This window comes from Ochlerotatus camptorhynchus, unplaced genomic scaffold (genome assembly GCF_037179485.1).
Source record: "Ochlerotatus camptorhynchus isolate MF236.1 unplaced genomic scaffold, CSIRO-AGI_Acam_v1.1 ptg000330l, whole genome shotgun sequence".
NCBI classification, from domain to species: domain Eukaryota; kingdom Metazoa; phylum Arthropoda; class Insecta; order Diptera; family Culicidae; genus Ochlerotatus; species Ochlerotatus camptorhynchus.
Window position 1 is genome coordinate 11,706,079 of NW_027040818.1, and position 20,765 is coordinate 11,726,843.

General features: G+C 42.4%; 1 pseudogene; it reads right to left on the reverse strand.

Moving 5' to 3' along the window:
* Positions 1-5,554: 5,554 nt before the first annotated feature.
* LOC135708512 (uncharacterized) lies at positions 5,555-6,907 on the reverse strand (annotated as a pseudogene).
* Between the last annotated feature and the right edge of the window lie 13,858 nt (positions 6,908-20,765).

Consider the following 20,765-nt stretch of genomic DNA (forward strand, 5'->3'; position numbering starts at 1 on the left):
CAAATCTGTCAAAAAATTGGTACTTTCAAAAAACGAAAAGCGGGTACTTTTTCCCCATTTGAGTAAATGTCTTCTGCAAAAAGAATGGGTACAAACATGCTTTCAATCAACGTCAACACATCTCTGACGAAGTGAAGACCCAAAGTGTTTAACTTTTTTTTAGTAAGTGAGCGTTGTGATCATTCACGAAGCGAGTATTGTCTGTTTCATTCGAGACAATACTCACCGAAACCATTTCAAAAATCGTCGCTATAGGAATTTGGAACTGGTTGTTATGAGGTAACAATTAGAAGTGCAATCATGATGAAAGTTATGACACGTATTTTGAAAATGTGGTCCGTTTCAGGCTAAAAAGGGAAAAGCGGACCTGTGCGATGAGCCGACCGATGAGCAGCATCTCTTGCGGACCAACCAGCAGTGAACTGGATCGAGTTCTAAAAGTGTTCTTTCTCTAGGACAACTTTATGCCTCGGAACTCGGATATATTATAATTATTGTGATTATATACAATAAAGAGTATGACGTGTTTCAATTATTTAGGATTTTAATAGCATTTAATTGGTTTAATGCCAGGTAGCCCCATGAAGCAAAACACAAATGGGTACTTTTGACTCATCTACAGAAACAAGAAGGGGGAGTACATTGCGCACATTGAGTGATCAGATGACAGCCCTGCCTGGAAGTCTAGTCAGAACTCCCTTGGAATTTTCATCAGATTACCTTTGAATTCACCTAAATCATTGAATTATTTCGATTGGAAGTTACATCATCAAATAGAGATAATAATAATAATAATAAGTTACATCATCATAGGACGTTTTGACAAGTCGAGTTGTACATCGGACATGTTACATTGGATGATTTGTCTCAATGACATAATCAATGAGTGTTACATTGGACGATTTGATCTACATGATACTAGATTCCCTTTCACAGATTTCAGAGTATAGTATCTAACTTTAGATTGGCCCCGCCTTTGGAAAATGAGCACCAATCATGTTAGGCAGTCCGAATTTTTACCAGTTTAAATGATCTTTATTTTAGTTTAACTTGGACGATTACCATATAAATTTTTACTAAGTGATTTAATTGCTTTCTTCATCTTTAGGTATGGGCAAAATTCAAAATTTGTTTTACAGAATTAGTCCTAGACTTAGTACACGGTCGACCACCTTGGTGGGATTGGTTTGTTTTGTTTTTAGAATTTGAAGAGAAACTACTTAATACTACTATTGACAGCTTAAAACTAACCTACTCTACTATATACACTTAACCTACTATGTACAAATTGCTTATTAAAGCATGTTCAGAAAGATTGCATTTTTGAATAAATTTAGTTGTCATATCATCAATTTTGGAATCTACTTTGGGAATGTCTGCCTCTTGATGGAGGTCTGCTATTCTTGTGTCGAATGGACGATCTAGGATCATCCTCAACACTCTATTCTGTGCAACCTGGATTTTGTTCCTGTGGGTCTGAGCGCACGATTCCCACACCGGGGCGGCATAGAAGATCGCGGGGGCTATGATCTGTTTGTAAACAGCCAGTTTGTTTTGCCTTGAGAGGCGGGATCTGCGGCAAATGAGCGGATACAAACACCTAACCAAGGCGGAGCACTTAACTAGGGTTTTCTCTATGTGCGAGCGGAACAGGAGCTTCTCATCGAACAACATCCCGAGATAAGTAACATCAGTGGACCACTCGACCCTTGTACCATCCATTATTACGGTACAGGAGGGAGACGGTTTAAGTTTTGGCGATTGTCTGTGAAGGAACATGATCGCTTGGGTTTTCGAGGCGTTGATTTTGATTTTCCACGTGGTGGCATAATCAGTAAAGGTGTCAAGGCATCGTTGGAGCTTGTTCGTAATTTCACGAGGCATCCTACCCTTGACGGCTATCGCGGTGTCATCTGCAAACAGAAAGAACACGCAACCGTCTCCTAGAGGAGGGATGTCCGACGTGTAGATGCTGTAAAGCAGTGGTCCCAGCAGACTCCCTTGCGGAACACCTGCTGGGATCGGAAATTGTCCCGAAAGGGAACTATTCAACGACACCCTGAACGACCTTTGCTGGAGATAGTTACGGGTGATTTTCACAAGGTATGGTGGAAAGTTGGAGTTACAAAGCTTGTATATAAGTCCGTCGTGCCAGATATTGTCAAACGCCTTTTCGACGTCTAACAAGGCCATGGCTGTGGACTTGGATACAGCTTTGTTACTCCGGATGTTATTCATCACCCGCACTAGCTGATGATTGGTGGAATGCCCCTTACGGAACCCGAACTGTTCCGGAAGAAGAATGTCATGTTCCTCCACAAACTTGTTTAGTCGGCTGAGGATCAATTTTTCGAACAGCTTGCTCAGCGCTGAGAGCAGGCTAATCGGTCTGTAGCTTGACGGTAGTGAAGGGTCTTTCCCAGGTTTGCGGATCGGGATGATTTTTGCCACCTTCCAGATGCTTGGAAAGTAGTGCAGCTCCAAGCATCTGTTGAGGATGGCAGCCAGCAGCGAGTGCACCCTCGCGCTGAGATTTTTCAACTCTAGGTTGAATATTCCGTCAAACCCGGGAGCCTTCATGTTCGTACTGTGTTTCAGCGCTGAGCAAATTTGTTCCTCTGTAATCCGTTCTTCTGGAGGGACGGCACAAGGGGAGGCATCTAACGTCTGGACGCACTGCACAACCTGGTTCTCGAGTGGACTTGGGATTGTAGAGCCAAGCAAATGCGACTGGGCAATGTGCTCCCCAATTGCATTGGCCTTCTCTTCGTTGGTGATAAGCCGTTCGTCATTGACTCTAAGTGGTGGAATGGGCTTGGGGTGAGACTTTAGCACCTTGGCAACCTTCCAGAATGGTCTGGAACGGTCGTCCAGGTTCTGAACGAGCCGCCCGAAACTCTCGTTCCGGATTGAGACCATTCTGGAAGCGATCTGCCGATTCAGATCGACCATTTCGTATTTACGCTGCAGATCCCCAGTCCGCTGAAACTGGCGTCTACGAACATTTCTGAGCCGAATCAAAAGTTTGGTGTGGGAATCAATTGCTTGAAACTTACCCCTCACAGGAACTCGTCGAACGCACTCTTCGTCAGCCACGGATATGGCTTGATGGAGACCCTCCAGGGCCCGGTCGATGTCCTCCACTGTGTCGAGCGGTGGGTTGTCGTCGATGTGGCGGTCGACCACGCGTCGAAACTGGACCCAGTTGACTCGATGGTAGTCCTTCCGCTGGCACGGTGCAGGGGCCACGTTGTAGCCCAGCTCGGTCAGCACCGGTTGGTGGTCCGAACTCAGGTCGTTGACGGCAACCGGCTTAGCTAATCTGGTGTTTGCCAAGAACAGGTCCAGCGTCGATGGGTTGCCCGTCGGTGATGTGAAGGTTGGTTCGTCCGGAAACCAGACGGAATAGAGACCATGCTGGGAATGGTCGAATAGCAGGCGGCCGTTCTGGTTCTGCTGGTAGTTCCGCCAGGCCTCGTGCCGGGCGTTCAGGTCCCCTCCGATTACAAAGCGGGCATTGGTGTGGGTTATGATGGCAAGGTCGTTCTTGAACTGCTGTGCTGTACCATTGCTAACGGTACATTGCCGGGGGCAGTAGACAACGATGAACCGGACGTTTCCGGTCGATGTTTCCACCTCAACGCCGACGGCCTCGATGATGGAAGTGCGGTAGTGGGGTAGGGTGCAGTACTTGATGCCTTTCTTGATGATGACCGCGACACCGCCCCCCCTGGAGCTGGTGCGATCAAGCCGGACAATGCTGTGGTCGGGCAGCCAGAAGCTGTCACCGGTCTTGAGGTGGGTCTCGGTGAGAAGGCCCACGTCGATGTCGTGCTTGCGGAGGAAGTCTGCAAGCTCAATGTTTTTCGCCCCTACGGAGCGAGCGTTCCAGTTGGCGATCTTTATGGGTTCACGGTCCATAATTAGCGACGAAGGAGATGATAGCTTGGAGCTGTTGTGTTCTTTTTGCGCAGGTGCGCTTGATGATGATGGCCTGGGCCAACAGTGTGACGATCTCATCCGTTGACAGCGGAGAATCGTCTGTAGCTTCACCGGTTGTACCGGCCAATCCCAGAGCAGGGGGATCCGTCGATGGCCCGGAGGCTTGACCGGGTACTGCAGCGACAGCCAACTGTTGGTTGAGCGGGAGCGGCGGCAACACTGGAATTGGCCGTGATTGGACCGGTGATAACGGAGGAAAGTTCTGCGCGTTGTTTTCTGGAACCTTCTTGCGACCGGGCTGGCTGTTGGACGAGGCCTTCTTCCGGATCTCGGCGTATTCGGCCCGCTTCGGACAGGCCTTACTCGTGGCCTTGTGGGCGGCACCGCAGTTGGCGCATGTGGGAGTGGCTTCCTCGATGCTGTCGCAGTTGTCGATCTTGTGGTTTTTGCCGCATTTGATGCAGCGGCTGGCCATGCGGCAATTCCTGGTGCCGTGCCCGAACAATAGGCAGTTCGAGCACTGAGTGACGCCACGGTGGGTGGGTTTATACCGCTCCCACTTCACTACGATGTGGAACAGTGTGCGTGTTGTCTGGAGATCCTTCACGGTTGTGGAGTTCTTCTCCAGATGGACCAGGTAGAGCTGGTCACGATACTTGATGGCCTTGCTGCGGGTCATCTTGTGGACTTCGACCGGCTTGAGGCCGTTCGCCTTAATCTCGTCCATTAAGGTGGTGGTGTCCATGTCGTGGAGCCCGCGCAGCACCACTTTCAGCGGCTTGGTGGCCTCGATGTCGTGGGAGAAGTACTCCAGCTTCATTCTGTCCAAGAGGGCCTGAACTGCGTTGAAGTGTTTTTCGGCCGGGACCATCAGTTTGTAGCCTTCCGTGCACCGTTGAATGGTGCAGCGAAGGCCCTGCTTAATGTAGAAATCCAGCTGCTCCCATAGCCCGGGAGGGAAGCCCTTCACATAGAAGGGTGGCAACTTAACTTTTTTCGGCACCGTCTCAGGGTCCGACTGCGGCTGGGCTCCGTTCTGCAGGGCCGAGAACGGATTGTTGCTCAGCAGCTTTTTTGCTGCTGATGCGGTGGCGCTGCTGTCTTCAGGTCTGGGTCGTTTAGTTCCGGGAGGCCCCGGCTGCGGGTCCGCAACGCCTGTCGGGATGGGCAATGGGGTTTTCTTCTGCTTCTTCTGGGCTGGCTCGGTGGTCGCGCCGTCTCCTGGGAGAGTCTGTTTTCCCGGTAAACCGGCACTCGCGTTACCGCGCGATTTCTTACCCATGGCTGGGTCAGCGAGAGCGTCACTACACAACGCGGAGCTAATTCGACTTGCGAACGAACGAACGAAACTAGAGAGAATTCAAATCGACTGAACTGCTCAACAGTGTGGCAGCGAATGGATGATTTTTTTTTTTTTTTTTTTTTTTTTTTAGGCAGTCCGAATGACCGAAGTAACAATCATATACCCATCATTTCAAACTGTACATTGGACAATTTTTGATCAATGATTATCTTAAATAAATGAAAGTAAATTTGGATGGATGTTTTTGTATCACATACAATGATAGAAGAGCAATAGTTTGTATCGCTTAACTCGATTTGTTTACATTTGTTACATTGGTCTATTTGAAAAGTGACGCGAGATTTGTGCTTGAATTTGAAACTGATAAGCGTGACTCTCGACTATCTCAAATGTACCATCACTCATCTTGATGAATGAATTAGGAAGAGCTGCCAACTTTTCCAGACCCAACTGCTCATTCAAAGTACTTTTCGCATCTTATCGATAAGGGCATTTGATTTCAACAACAAATTTCCCACAGCACGAACAGCTGCCCATGCAGTCGGGTGATGCGGCTAGAAAAATGTTTTCTCGATCAAGAAATCTCGCGTAACACGAGAAAAGGGCCTATCATTGTTGGTCGATTTTCTTCATCGATTTTCTCTTTCGCGATTAACCCGACTGCAAATGAATTTTCCATTGAGAGTGTTGTTTCAGGCGCAAGCTAACATCGTCTTCTATTGAACTGTGCTGCGAGGTTAGCAAGAAATTCGTTTATGTAGCCGTAGTAAACCAGTCGAGAAAGTCGATGAAGAGAATCGATCAACGAGGATAGGCCCTTTTCAAATGTTACGCGAGAAATATTCCACAATCAAACAGTCGTAGCAACAATCAATACGAAACTAACGATTTTAAATTGGCTCACCACTTTAGTAGCCTATTGGTCCCAAGCAAACGATTAACGTACCCTATTCTAGTTGAAATTCTATTACTACACTATGTTTGTTTTGATTCGCTATGAAAGTTTGACAGATAACATCAGGGGTTTGTGGATTCATGCAGAACATGCAGGGGGGAGTGAACTAGCTTGGGACTGCTTGGGACCGTTGTTCTGGTACTGAGTGAGCCAAAAATAATAATGATTTTCTTCGGGACCCAGTGGTCTTAGAGTTACCTCTATGGTCGTAGGTTTTCATGTTGTTCAGCTAACATTTTACCCAAAGCTTTTTTAGCAAGTGGCTCATTCTTCCGGCCGTAGGCAAGTGCTGGTGTGTCAAAGTTCTGCATATACGGGTGGCATATTTTTTTTAGCAAGGTCAGCTTCGGTGGAGGATACTCATTCGATGTGTTCACCACTTGCTTGAGACATGAAGCTGTTACTCTTCCTGTTCGGACCCACATCCAAAAACTGCTGTCCCTTTGCATACGGGTCAATTTCTCAACTAATACTACATCAGATTCTGTCAACATAAACTTGAATCCTCGTCCCAAATCTCTAAGATATTGTAGATTACTTGCACGTAAAGCGATGTTGAAGTTTCCTTGGAGCAAGATACTTTTGTTGGTGATGAGCTCATCGGGAACTTGATTATCCAGACAGGTCTGGCATGAAAAGCTGGCACCGCCACAAATCGTATTTATAATTACAGCTTTTCCGTCATCATCTCTCAGCTTCCTTAGCATATCGTCAAAATCAGCTCTTGTCTTACCAGCTACAGTATAATAGTAATACCATAGAGGTAACTCTAAGACCACTGGGTCCCGAAGAAAATCATTATTATTTTTGGCTCACTCAGTACCAGAACAACGGTCCCAAGCAGTCCCAAGCTATTTCACTCACCCCTGCATGTTCTGCATGAATCCACACACCCCTGATGTTATCTGTCAAACTTTCATAGCGAATCAAAACAAACATAGTGTAGTAATAGTATTTCAACTAGAATAGGGTACGTTAATCGTTTGCTTGGGACCAATAGGCTACTAAAGTGGTGAGCCAATTTAAAATCGTTAGTTTCGTATTGATTGTTGGTAATACCAACAATCAATACGAAACTAACGATTTTAAATTGGCTCACTACTTGACTAGCCTATTGGTCCCAAGCAAACGATTAACGTACCCCATTCTAGTTGAAATTCTAGTACTACGCAATGTTTGTTTTGATTCGCTTTGAAAGTTTGACAGATAAAATGAGGGGTTATTGGTTTTTCCTATGTTTCGAGGGGTGAATCGATTAGCTTGTAACCGAAGAGAGTACCAGAGCTGAGCCAAAAAGTTGAGCACGTTATTTCGGGACCTTCTAGTCTTACAGTTACCTCTATGGTGTTGTTTTCGGCAATCCTTTAGAATATTTTGAAAGACGCCAGCCGATTGGATTGAACTGGCTTAACTGCAACATTTTCAACGCACGTACGCGAAATAACAAAACAAGAGACACTCGAGAAATCGATTCAAATAATCACAAATTAGTTTCAAAATTTTTAAATGCACTACATCGAACTAGTTTTGTTTTCAATGCATTGAAAAGCAACTACTCAGCTGATCAGGTTTGTTTGTAAACATTGCCCGCAGTGGTTGTGACATTTTCGAGGTTAAATGCGTTCGTGGATAAGTCCTGATAAGTCATGCACTGAGTAACCTACGCTTTTAGAAATGTATCTAATGAATGAGTAAAAGTGACTAACAACTGAGTAAAAGTGACTCATTCTTTGAGTTAGTTTCGTTTTCAGTGTGCGGAGCGTCACTTGATCGACACGATCGTTCTGCGCCTCAAGGATGATTCTACTATTGTCCGAAAGGTGGAGTGGCGGTTGATGCATGGGCTATAGTATACCATCACATGGGGCAAGGATGCCAGACTTGAAGAGATGTTTCATTTTGAAGACAGTTGAAATTCTGGGAAGTCATTTTTTTCCTGCGCGGATATAAATCCCTTACACTTATGGCAAATTTCTATTGCTGAGTTCATAAAATGTATGAATCAACTAATAAGGAGACGACTTGCAAAAAAAGGGAATGAAGATCATGTGTCAAATGAAATATATAAATGGTCCAACATACCGTTTATGCATTCTCATAGGACCTGTTCCCGTAAGCGACAACAAGAGGCGGTAAACAAATTTCCGTAAACTTAACGAACTTTATTAACAGTTGTTAAATTTTCCCTGTAGGTTAAATTTTCATCAGTTTTAAGCATAACTACTACTACTGTTAGATGTGTTCTGTGACTTACGTTTAGTGTTTTCCTTTTAATTCCGCAACGTCCGGAAAGCTGTCTTGTACGGTAGTAGTTGTTTGGGGATCCTTGAACTAACGATTCTGCCCTGACCTTTGACCTCCAACTAATGGTTTTAAGTAATACGGCAAAATCTGTGCCATAGTGTAAGTTTCAGGTTAAATTTTGAACGAACTAATAAACAGCAATATATATCTTTTTAAATTCATTTACCTTGAAAAATCACTAAATCACTTATGCTAACCAGCTAACTAACTAATTAAATTCACAATTTAAGCTCCGACTAGCTTTTAGATTAGTTTTTAACTGCATAAATATAAAGAAGTGTAAGCACGCGTAACTATGTTTACTTCTGCTGGTGTTGTATATTCTTCGCTTTTTGACGGCTCTCCATTCCACCGAATCGTACCAGTGGCGGTGTGTTCCGATGGGGTTGCAGACATGAGAAGATGTTTGCTATTGAAATGAATATTTTACTTCAGATTTTAAGTTCCTTTTTGAAGATGTTGACTAATGTAACCAAAATATTTTACTTTTCGGTCCGTTAATCGATTAATCGATTATTCGAATGAAAATCGGCCATCAATAGATGAATGTGAAACGATAATTCAAATATAAGGACCGTACATAAATAATGATACAATTTGAAAGGGACCGGGGCTAATCACAAATTATGTCCCCACGGTAACTGAAATAAACACGAGTGCTGACCGGTTGGCAGCAGTGCTTTCAGCACGTGGCATTGAACATCCCAAGTAACCAAAATTTCCGCATTCAACACTTCCAAGTTCCATAAAGTTCAAATAAAGCTCCGACGTAAAATTCAAGTTCCATAAAGTTCGAATAAAGTTCTGACAGAACTTTCAAGCCACATGAAGCAATCCGCACAAATTTTTTTTTTGTAACAAAATGTAATGTACGTAAATATGAAATAATCAGTGGCTCGAATAAATCATAATTCTTATATTTATGCAACATTCTATAACAAAAAATAATTTCCTGGATTCGAACCCGTGTATTCGACATGTGATCTACGATTGCTAACCACTGCGCCACAAGTGTGATGGAATACCATGCGGGCAAACACCAATTTAAATTCATCAAGGTGTTCTGTTTCGTATTCAAGTCAGTCAGCTGGCTCAGAAAACTTCAACAATAGGCGGGACAACAGCTCACTTTAATATATTTCAGATGACGTAGTGGTTCGTGCTGAGACTCTCCCGCAGAAGGACTGATTTTAATTCTTCAAACAGCTCCATTACTACTGCTAATGCTGATAAATCAATACACATTAATACCTGCCTATAGAAATAACTTTCATAAAAGTGCGAACTAAATATAGAATTGGTGTAGAGGACAAAAACCTTTTTAACTTATTTTCTAAAAGTTCCGTTCAAGTTCCGCCAGAGGCTGCTTAGAATGCTCTTCAATTATGGTGCCGGAACTTTCAAGTTCTTATAACGACTTAAAAATGAGGCTGCTTAGAATTCTACAGACCACCTTCAACCAAGGTGCTTAAGCCATAAATAGCCTTTTATCAGAACTTTTGGTTACTCGGAATTGTTCTCCAGTACACAACGAAAGGCTGCCCGCAGCCCACATTAGCTTCCATTCATCAGGAAGAAGCCACACCGCTACTGATCGGATTCAGCAGCTCTTCGTGAGTCGCAGTGAGCAATCATGCAAAGCGCGTCATCCTCGTTCCAAACAACATACAGCTCGCCAGCCTCATCTGTGTTGAACACCCTAATAGCTCAACATTACCACGCATTACTCAACCATCACGACAAAACGGTCCTTTTCAGGACCACCATAAATTATTGTTGTTTGAGAGTTTATTTTCGTTGAACGTTCGCTCGCCGTGCTGCCGCATCATCCCCAAAGCTCTTTGATAATGAACCAAGAAACCAAACGTTTGTGGTCAAATGCGTAACAGTATTGAAGTGGTACATAACAATTCTCGCAATGACTGAATACCGCATGACCTTGTCAATTAACCAGAAACAATTCGAATTAAGGTAAAGTTTTCTCCAGGATGCCAGAACAAAGCAAAAAAGTCTCGAATTTATATGATTGATCGCGAATATCTCGCGATTGGAAAATTTTAGCAAGAAATTCTGTCAAACAATTTTCGCTGTTTTTATTATCTATTGAATGAACCAAAAATTCCGGACATTTTGTGCACGACAATGCGTAATTTTGTCATCAGAAAACAAGGCGTCTCCGTGATGGTAATAAGTGGTTTCCCTAACACAGTCGCCGAATATTGATGCCCAGCACGTAATCCTACATCAAAGCTACGGTCGTGTCTTGGATACAATCTTTTACATTTTTTTAAATAATATTATACGTCTATCGAGTAGCCCTTGAGATTTCTTCTGAGGTAGCAATAGCCAGAATGTTTATTGAGGCATTCGCTCCCTGTGATGCATATGACCCACGAACATTCCACACCGAATGTAGATCACCGCACTTCGATCCATTCTCAATTCCTTTGTAGTAGTGTCCCAACATCGTTCACATTTTTCCTCCACCAACATCATGTTAAGGGTACGTTCAAATGTTACGTCACGAAAGAAGGTTTGGCGAGTAGTCTCTCACAATGTATTTATTAGAAGTGCATATAGGAAAAGTGCGTGATGAGTGGTGGGATGTATTCTAAAATCCTCTTTCATGCGATACGTAATATTTGGACAAGTCCTAACCACTACGATCTTTCGTTCCTCGTTGCTCATGTTCCCTATCCATTTTCGTTTAGGATTCTTTGGTTCTTTCACACACCACACCAACTCGGCCGTGTTGTGCCTGGTTGCGCTCTTCCATTATCATTTTGTTCGTCCATTGATTATTATTCCACCGACTAGCATTTCACTCAGACGGGTGCTTCTAAAGGCGCTCTTTGCCCTATTCCCACTCCATAGCAGAGCGATCTAGTAGTCCTACATGGCTTGCCATGCCACCTTCGAACGTCGTCATGGTCACTTGCCACGCTGTCGTGACTTTCAACGCTTTCGGTCGTTCTGTTGTTCTGGATTTCGTCATCGCTACAAAAACATCTGTTCCTTTCGGAACCCACTTTAATTCTTAGCTCGGTTTTGGAAATGGTGTACCAGATGTCCTTTCCATAATGATAATGCGACGAGAGTGTCATTGACCTTGATCAGGCGCGGCAGCGCAGGAAGGGGACCATCGAACAACCTTCCGATAAAGACTACAATTAGGGGCAATTTGCGATCCGGGTGTCCCCCAGAATGGCAAAGTCAAATTGACGACCCCCTTCAACCGCCACAGTCCGGTTTGGCACGAGGGCAAAATCATTGTGCTACCCCGGCTGGGGCTGTCATTACTCGCGATCGTTGTCTGGCAGGGCGATCACGAGAAGAAAAGAACCCCAAACGATAAACAAGCTCGATCATTTGCACATTACATTGAATGCTTTGAGAGAGGGTCTGAGGGGGGGACTCTTACTCTCTTGGTTGTGATGGTATAATTTTTGCGCAGCCGCAATCAGCTCGTGTCAAGAATCCTGCCCTGCCTTAGGGGTGGCGGCGGTGGGTTCGTGAGGTGTGTGTTGGGGAGTGCAATCTCATTCGTAGTTGTAAAGCCGATCATGCATTTAAATGGTTTCAAAAACTGGAAATCAATGCTGAAAGGGCTGCAATTATCGTATGAAACCTGTACAGAGAATTTAAGGAACCAGTACACACATTTGATGTTTTTGTCATTTGCAGAATTTTAGCTTAACGTCCGGAAAAGTAAATCAAAAAATATCATTGACCACTAGTGAAGCACATTTAACAAAAGGAAGTAAAGCTGCTCCCATTCTCGACAGTACCGCTAATCTGACCATTCGTTCGCCACTTCCAACACCAACTACCCAACAGCTTCCCTCCCGTAAATCAAACCATTCTTCATACCCAGAGAGACTAACCAACGAACCTTATTGCTTCACCTACCAAGATTCTTCGTACCACCAACGTCTGGTCCTGTCTTCCAAACCCCTCCACGCCCACACCCTGAACGCCACCCGGGAGCAATGCAAAAAAAATAAACTAAAAGCAACATAAAGCAGCAGCACGCGCCCAAGTTCAATCGGAAACGATCAAGTCGGTTTAATCCACCGACCGACCGACCATTCCAGCGACGGTTGCGGGTGGCGGCGGGGTCGAACGAAATGCCTCCAAGTGTTGAAATCTGGCTCGACCTCTCTCCGTTCGTTTCGATTCCTTCTTATTATTATCGATCGAAAGTGCCCGTTGGAGTGTAGGCCTATCTCTTTCACTTGGTGTGCTCGCTTTGTTTTGTTTCAGTGGGTACCTACTTGAGCACTCGGATCGATGTGAGATGAGGTGGTGGTGTACTGCAGTTCCACACGGTCTTCCGAACTCGATCTCGCGCGACTCTCTCCTCCTGGGCAGGATAAAGAGAGTGAGTCAATAATGGTAATGAAATTAGACTTGGATAACTAGCCCCTGGACAAGAGCTTGACTTATTGGAACTAGGGGTAAGACGATACGGAGATCTCATTTTTTTTGTCGTTGTAATGTGGGTGAGTGTGGTTGGATTTAGAGGACAGATGGAGGAACGTGTCTGTGATCTCACGAAACCACATGGAGGAAAGTTTAAGGGTGTAGTGATAAGCGGGCACACTTAATCACGGCATTACAGTTACAGTTTTCGTACTGTATGTCTAAAAAAATACCGAACATTGTGCACCAGCTAGCCAACTAACTTGCATAAACTTCCTCCGTTTCACCTCGCGCACTTGACCTTGGAAATCTCTGTTTGATTACTTTTGTGAAAATAAGTGAAACATCTGGAAGCCACCACAGGAGTGGAGAAACTGTCACGGATTTGGACAGTTTATGCACTTCTCCATCGACTTTCAGATGTTTCACGTAAAAAATTAGAATAAATATGAACTCTAAAAAAATCATTAACTATCAGCAAAAAAATAAGGTTATCTTCCATTTAATTCCATTTAATTAATTTTGGTATCCATGACAGATACGTATTTCGACTACAATGTGCAGTCTTCATCAGTGTCATTCTCACTAAAGAACTTATCAAAATCTAACCCTCTCGCTACCAAGCCTTTGGGATTTTCCTTATTAGAGAGTTGAATAGATTTTTCTCCTTTAGTTTACTTAAATCTTTGGTTTTTATTAGTTAGGTAGGTTCCGGTTCAACACATTGTAGTTTCATTTTTATACTTGTGATCTTGACTTTTTTACCTAGGAGATGAGTACTTAAGGGGGTTAGATTTTGATAATTTCTTTAGTGGGAATGACACTGATGAAGACTGCACATTGTAGTCGAAATACGTATCTGTGGAAATGGATACCAAAAATAATTAAGTGGAATTAAATGGAAGATAACCTTTTTTTGCTGTTTTATTTAAGCATTCCGCTAACAACCCAATTTCAGTACTTCATTTACTATCGGTAAATCATCTGCTTTGATGAATTTACTGATTTATACATCAAAATACGGAATTAAATATACTGAAAAACTCAGCAAAAACTATAAACAAATAAATTACGGCAATTTCTTTCCTGACTTAAACGATTTTTTTGTTATCAATTTATTTGATAAGGGTCAATAGAATTAACTTTACTGAGCCGATGATTCTTGTTCACTATACAATAGATCCTAAAACTATAGTCAAAACGGATTTACCGCACAATAGACTCTTTCACTATACAAAAAGCATCCTCCATCAGAACGGGAGCCGCTTCCAGTGGTTTCATTGTATGGCAGTATCGCCAACGGGGGCAGAGCGCTTCCATTGCAGCAATGGATGCCAGGCCATGACAAGGCCTATACCGAGATGTTTTAAGACAAGTGGGCAGGAACTCACGGTCTCCCAGTGTTGGTGTCGTTAATGTTCACGAAAAGTTCACTATTTTGCTATACAGAAATTCAAAACAAAAATTTTTATCTGCGGATTTGGACAGTTTTTGACCTGTTTCATACGACCGGAAGGTGTACGCTGGTCACGAAATGCCGTGCCAAACTGATTTCCTACGCAATTAATCAATCTTTGATGTGAATTTCGCTAATAAACACAAGGAGCATTTCTTATAGCAAAACTTGCCATAACAAAATGGGCGGTTCATTTAAGTAAACAAACTAACACTTCTTCCGACTGTGGCACATCTCTTACTCGCCTATACCAACAGCAGCGTTTGACAGTAGGCAGACTGTCCCGGGCTCAGATCATTTATTTTGCTGTGCTGGGCCCGCTGTCACGGTATAGAGTTCTCCAGATGCACAAAAGTGTGCGTGAGACCGCACGCTACCTTTTTAAGTAGTTATGATATCGCGATACCTTTTTGTTTCTTATTCTTCTTTATTTTTATGTATGGATGTTGGATTTTAGTGTTCGTGAGATTGCGCTTGGAGATCTCTATAACATGTTGCCAACGCGCCTGCCACTGGGCTGATGGATGCAGAACTTGGTCATCACTCACACACTCATCACGAATCGATTGCTTTCCAAAGTCGACTTCGCATCGACCGAAAGAACTGTTGATGAAGAACAATGAGGAGGAACACACAATTGGCGATGACGGCGACTCTGTAGCTCTTTACTCCTATGAGAAAATCCATAAGCAAACGTCAGACTAAGCGTGAAACATGGCGGACTTTGTACTATCCTTTCACTCCACCGAAAATTCCCATAAGAAACTGTCTGTATTTGCAAATACTAAAGGAGCAAATTTTTCGACGGTGCCGTCAACGCTGCCGAGTAAACAGACGATCGCGTGACACACATCGAGACTGGCCTGCTTCTGTCGTAGGATTGGGCGATCTTGGATCGATCTTTGGAAGATCAATCTTTTTCATTTTTTTCATCCCGATTTGCGGTTTTTTTGATCGATTCTTTGTCCACGAAAAGATCAAACAATAACAATAGGTGTTAAATTTGGTAATTGTATTTACATCCAAAAAAGTTGGAAGGGTTGTATACTAGATACGACCGCAGAGTTGGCGTTGGATAACGTCTGTTATGTGTTGTACTTAATTGTGTATATTATATTTTAGGAATATTCCTTAATAATTCTTTTGGGAAAGTTTGGTGGCCGTTTTGTTGGGCTGATGTTGTTGGGTTTGCTCTACTCTGTCACCCTTGAGGAGCTCTGGAATGATGTTGGTAGTTCGAAGACAGACAGCATCTCCCCTTCCAGCGTTCCCACACCCCAGTATAGTCCCCAAATTTAAGTGTAACTGTGATATTCTGGAAAGAAATTGTCTTCAAAACTAACTCTTTGTCGAATTATTGGTGGCCCTGAAAAGGGCCGTTTTGGTTGTGGTTTTGGAATGATAGACTGAATAAATGATTATGCTTGAAAAATTTCAGTTTTTGCTCCGATCAACAACCATACGGGGCAATATGAGCACCCCAGTAAAAGTTAAGGTTTTGATAGGTTTTCACTAGAAAATAACATGCAGGAATCAAGTGAAATAGAAACATAAGTTCTTTTAGCAACAGTTACGTGTATTGCTCGATGTAGAACCAGCGTGATGGAGTATCTGGCCGCTGAAGTTCTCGAGTTGGCAGGAAATGCCGCTCGTGACAACAAGAAAACCCGAATTATCCCACGTCACCTGCAGTTGGCCATCCGCAACGACGAAGAGCTGAACAAACTTCTTTCCGGAGTGACCATCGCTCAGGGTGGTGTCCTGCCAAACATCCAGGCTGTCCTGTTGCCCAAGAAGACCGAAAAGAAGGCCTAAATTCGATCGAAGTTCCCACCCTTTAACAAAATCCGTCCTTTTCAGGACGACCAATTTGATGGTAAAGAGTTTCGTTTTCAAAACAGTTTCCTTCGTGGTGCGCAAGGAGTGATAAAATGAATCCATTAAAAACATGGTTGAATCTTTCTGTCATGCTAGTTAATTGATATCCTCATCGAGTAGGTTCGATGATGGTTGATTAGTGTCTTGAATTCCTAGAAATTAACCAGTACAGTGTTATAATTCCATCCATATCTAAAATTAAACCATCCATCAGTACCGTCCCAACGACGCGTTCATATAGATAAGATTGGTAAATAGCAAATTTTAAGCGATGGGCCCAATCTTCGATCCATTTCCCCTACCTTGCAGAGCTGCGGTGGCCCTGGACTTATGGCCTACATTGATGCAGCGGAATGAAATTCAATATTTTGATTGCCGAAGCATACATTCAAAAAATTTACCACATCGGTATCTAATGGATGAAAACCATGTTAATTTCACATAGCTAAAAATCCCACCACAAAATCACATGAATATCATAAGGCCGATGAAAGTCATATGAAAAAAGTGTCGGAAAGGCATTAGAAAATTAATCGTTAAACTCTTTCTTGATAATGTTGTGGCCCTGAAAAGGGCCATTTTTCCAACGCGCTCGGCGTAGTTGCCCTTGCGGAGCATACGGTGAATACGACCGACTGAGAACTGCAGCAGCTGGGCATTCCATGACGGCGGCCCAGTATACCGGAGCACTGGCACCAACGCACTCGGCGTAGTTGCCCTTTCGCCCCCAGGCTCAGCTGCCGCTGCTCTGCTGCCGTTGTTCTGCTTCCGCTGCTCTGGTACTGCTGCTCTGCTGCTCTGCTGTTGGGTCGACGATCGGATAGACAATGATGGAACGGGTGACCTTGTTGGACGCTTATAAAGTAGAACAGAAAATATCAGAGGTGTCAGATACTCGCATCTGATGTCTCGGTTGGAGAAAGTATAAGAATATAAAAAAATCAATCGATTTTCACCATGTTTAGACAATGGTTTACTTTTAACAATTTTTCAATAGTTTACAGAATGAAATCAATAGTTTTGAAACATTCAAAAAATTGCTAGAAATATTTCCAATCGATTGATGCCATTATCTCGTAAATCTATCGAGAGACGGTTGAGTTATTATGGTTCAAAATCTTTTAATTTTTCGTAACGCATCCAAAATGACTGTTTTCAATTTTGTAACCCCGTATGTTGCCGAAAGACGTTATCCAACGTCAACTGCGAGGTTAATTTTACAAACATAACGTCAACATCAGCATCGCTCCCTACAATGGCGTCACTATTTGCGTTTCCAATATTTATGAACATTTGAAGGTTTTTTCTACCTCCCTCCTGTGCTCATTGCTCCTTACCTTACGATAACATTTTAAAAGGTCCTATCTGCATTGATCGATTCTCTTCATTGACTTTCTCTTTCGTCAATAACTCAGCTGCAAAACCTTTCCCTGTTGTATTTGACGTTTTGGACGCTAGATAAGAACCTCCTTTACCTCCTACACGGAACCAAATTTTGTTCATTTAAGTTAAAAATATATATGTTTATTAAACAAAAATATGAATAGTTCCAAGTAAATTAAAAACATGTTGTCAACAAAAATATGTATGTTTAAATTAAATTCAAAAGCATGTTTATTTCAACAATACATAATCTGGATAATCAATTTGTAGCGTGTCCTTTTTTCCTTCTTGTTAACATTCGGCAAACTGCAAGCGGTGAAACCGAAGTAGAGGGTCCGGAAACCCACGCAAGCAAGTGTTCCAAGCTCGACAAAACCGGTGGAACATCACAATATTAACGTCAATCCGTCGTTTCTGATGCCGATCCCCATATCATCCTCACCCCCACCCGACGTCGAAAGAAAAACAGATCAACCCCGAACACTAAACTTAGAAAAAGGCCGGCATGAGGACCAGCGTCAGAAACGACAAAATGACGCTAATATCACAAAGTTTCACCGGTTTTACTGAACTGGATCGGATCGGACACCCACGACGGCCCTCCGGATCCAAACATCCACACACTTTTTATAATCGCAGGAATTTCCATTTATTTGCTATCCATTTTATTTTGATTTATTCAGCATTCAAATGCTAAAATAATTTCAAAATATGTTTGTTTATTTTAAACATGAAAAGCAAGTTTAAAATAAACATATTAATTTTTGATCGCATATAGTTTTCAAATAAATCAAAAATATTCACGTTTATTTTCAACACTAATATTTTAAAAATAAACGTAACATTATTTTTGTTTTAAACATTATTATCAATGGATTCAAACATAGAATACGTTTGAAATCAACCTAGTTTATGTTTGTGGCCAGAACAAACTGAGTTTACATTTAAATTTACCTCAAATATTTTTGTTTCGACGGTAAATTTTTCTGCGTGGTGGTAGAATTAGCGCGAAATCTGTTTGCATAGCAGTGGTTATGAAAAGAGAAAGTCGATGAAGAGAATCGATCAAAGCAGATAGGACCATTTGAAATGTTCATCGAGATTCAATTGAATATTTATTGGGTTACCAACGTGTCCTTGTGAGAAAGTGAGGATAACAATAAGAAGCCAACATTTTTGACTACACAGCAAAAAAAGTTGTTGAATATTACATCGAAACTGCTGCAACCAGGTCAATCCATCGGTTGTGTAATATCACATTGTACGATGTACATCGGTTTTGCGAACAAAATTACATCCATTGATGTAATATTGTATCTGCGTTTTGCTATTACATCATTATTTCATACATCAGCTTGAATTACGTTGATCGATATTACATTTTTTTTTTGCTGTGTAGAGCGAAAGTGAGGCTAGCAAACTAAGCACTTGAAAATGGGATTACGCAAGTGTGCGAGTTATAAACGTCAGAAAGGTCAATTAAAATGAAAACCATAAGATCGATCTACAAAAGATCGATTCTTTGGTACCGATTTAATCAGTGGATCGATTCTAGATCCAAATATAAGATCGATCTTTTTCTGAAGATCGCCCAATCCTACTGTCGACAACCTGTGAACACTGAACGGTAGTTTTTGACAGTTCAGAGATTCTGCGATTTACAGAGTTTTCACATAGCCGGCGCCGGTGGTGTAGTGGTAAGCGTGACTGTTTTCTAACACCCTATAATGAGTCTGGGTTTAATCCCAGCCGAGGTCGGTGGGATTTTTCTGAGGCATAAAAATCTCTGGTCACGTGTGTTGTGAATGGGTGCGATATCCTACGCAGGTGTGGAAGCTGCCTTCCTACACATTCGATTGCCGTCAATGGATGGCAATCGATGTCCGTCGGTGATTGGCACTAGATTGCGGAACATAGACCGACGCTAAATAAAGGAAAGAAAGAAAGAACCCTAGTCTTAACCACTTCAAACTAGGGAACAACGAATAGAAAATTAGGAATCACATAGATGAAGACTAATTTACTAATTTTTTTCCTTGTTTCTAGATCATCCTCGGTGGACAAAGCCGAGTCTTGTCACTATCAACAAGGCATCACAAGTAACAAAGACTAAGATGTGTTCCCTGGATTACTGAAAAATCCTGTTCCCCTAGTCTGAAGTATTCAGGACTAGGAATCGGTGGTAGATCTTACATCCCGTAACGTACCACGAAAAGGTGATCTACCCACGTTACACCCTTACCCGAGTCCTGAGTATCTCTATCGTCTTCTGAGCTTCAGCTGTTGCTTTCTCCTTGGCCTCGTGCAGTGCCCTTTCGGTAGTCCCAGCTCTCGGCTTCAGTGCATTCTATTCACGTTCGGCAGCAATCATGGTGGATTTGAAATCTGTAACCTCGGTAACCTTGATCCTCCTCCTAACCTCCATCATTTTGGTCTTCACAAGCTGCAGTCCTTCTTGAGGCTGCTGGAAATCAGGTTCAAAACTGGTGATCTCTGCAACATCACACGTTCGCTCCTCTGTTTTCACTGTCTGGCATCTTTCCGTCGTCCTTCATATTTTGTTGGATTTAGGACTACGTCTTTGTGGCTATACTGAGATGCAAATCAAAAAATGTTGTGACGAAATAGTGTCAGGTTTTCAACGCTGATAATTTGACCATTTATTGATGGATTTCAATTCTTCTTACAGCACTTGATTTAAATTTGATTTAAGATTTGTTTGGTATATAGATTAAAGTATTTTAAATTTCGTAAACTATTGAACACTTCCTAAACTTTTTGACCGCAATCAACCAATCACGTGCTTGCTTGCTATGACTATCGAGAGAACAGAGAGAGAAAGAGAGACGAGCCGATTGTGAGCAGTGATGCCACATGTACTGATTTTTGTGTAATCATACAGATTTTTTTTAAATATTTAGATAAAGATATATCTATATAGAGTATACAGTTTTTTTTTAATAAATATACAGATTTTACAGATTTTCAAATAAGAGGAATATATTTTAAATTATTTTTTGTGGTTATTTATTCTGATTTATTCTGTTTCTTCGTTTTGAACAGCTTGAATTTAATCTAGGAGCATCAAACCCAAGTCGTAATTTTTGTTAAATAAAATATTA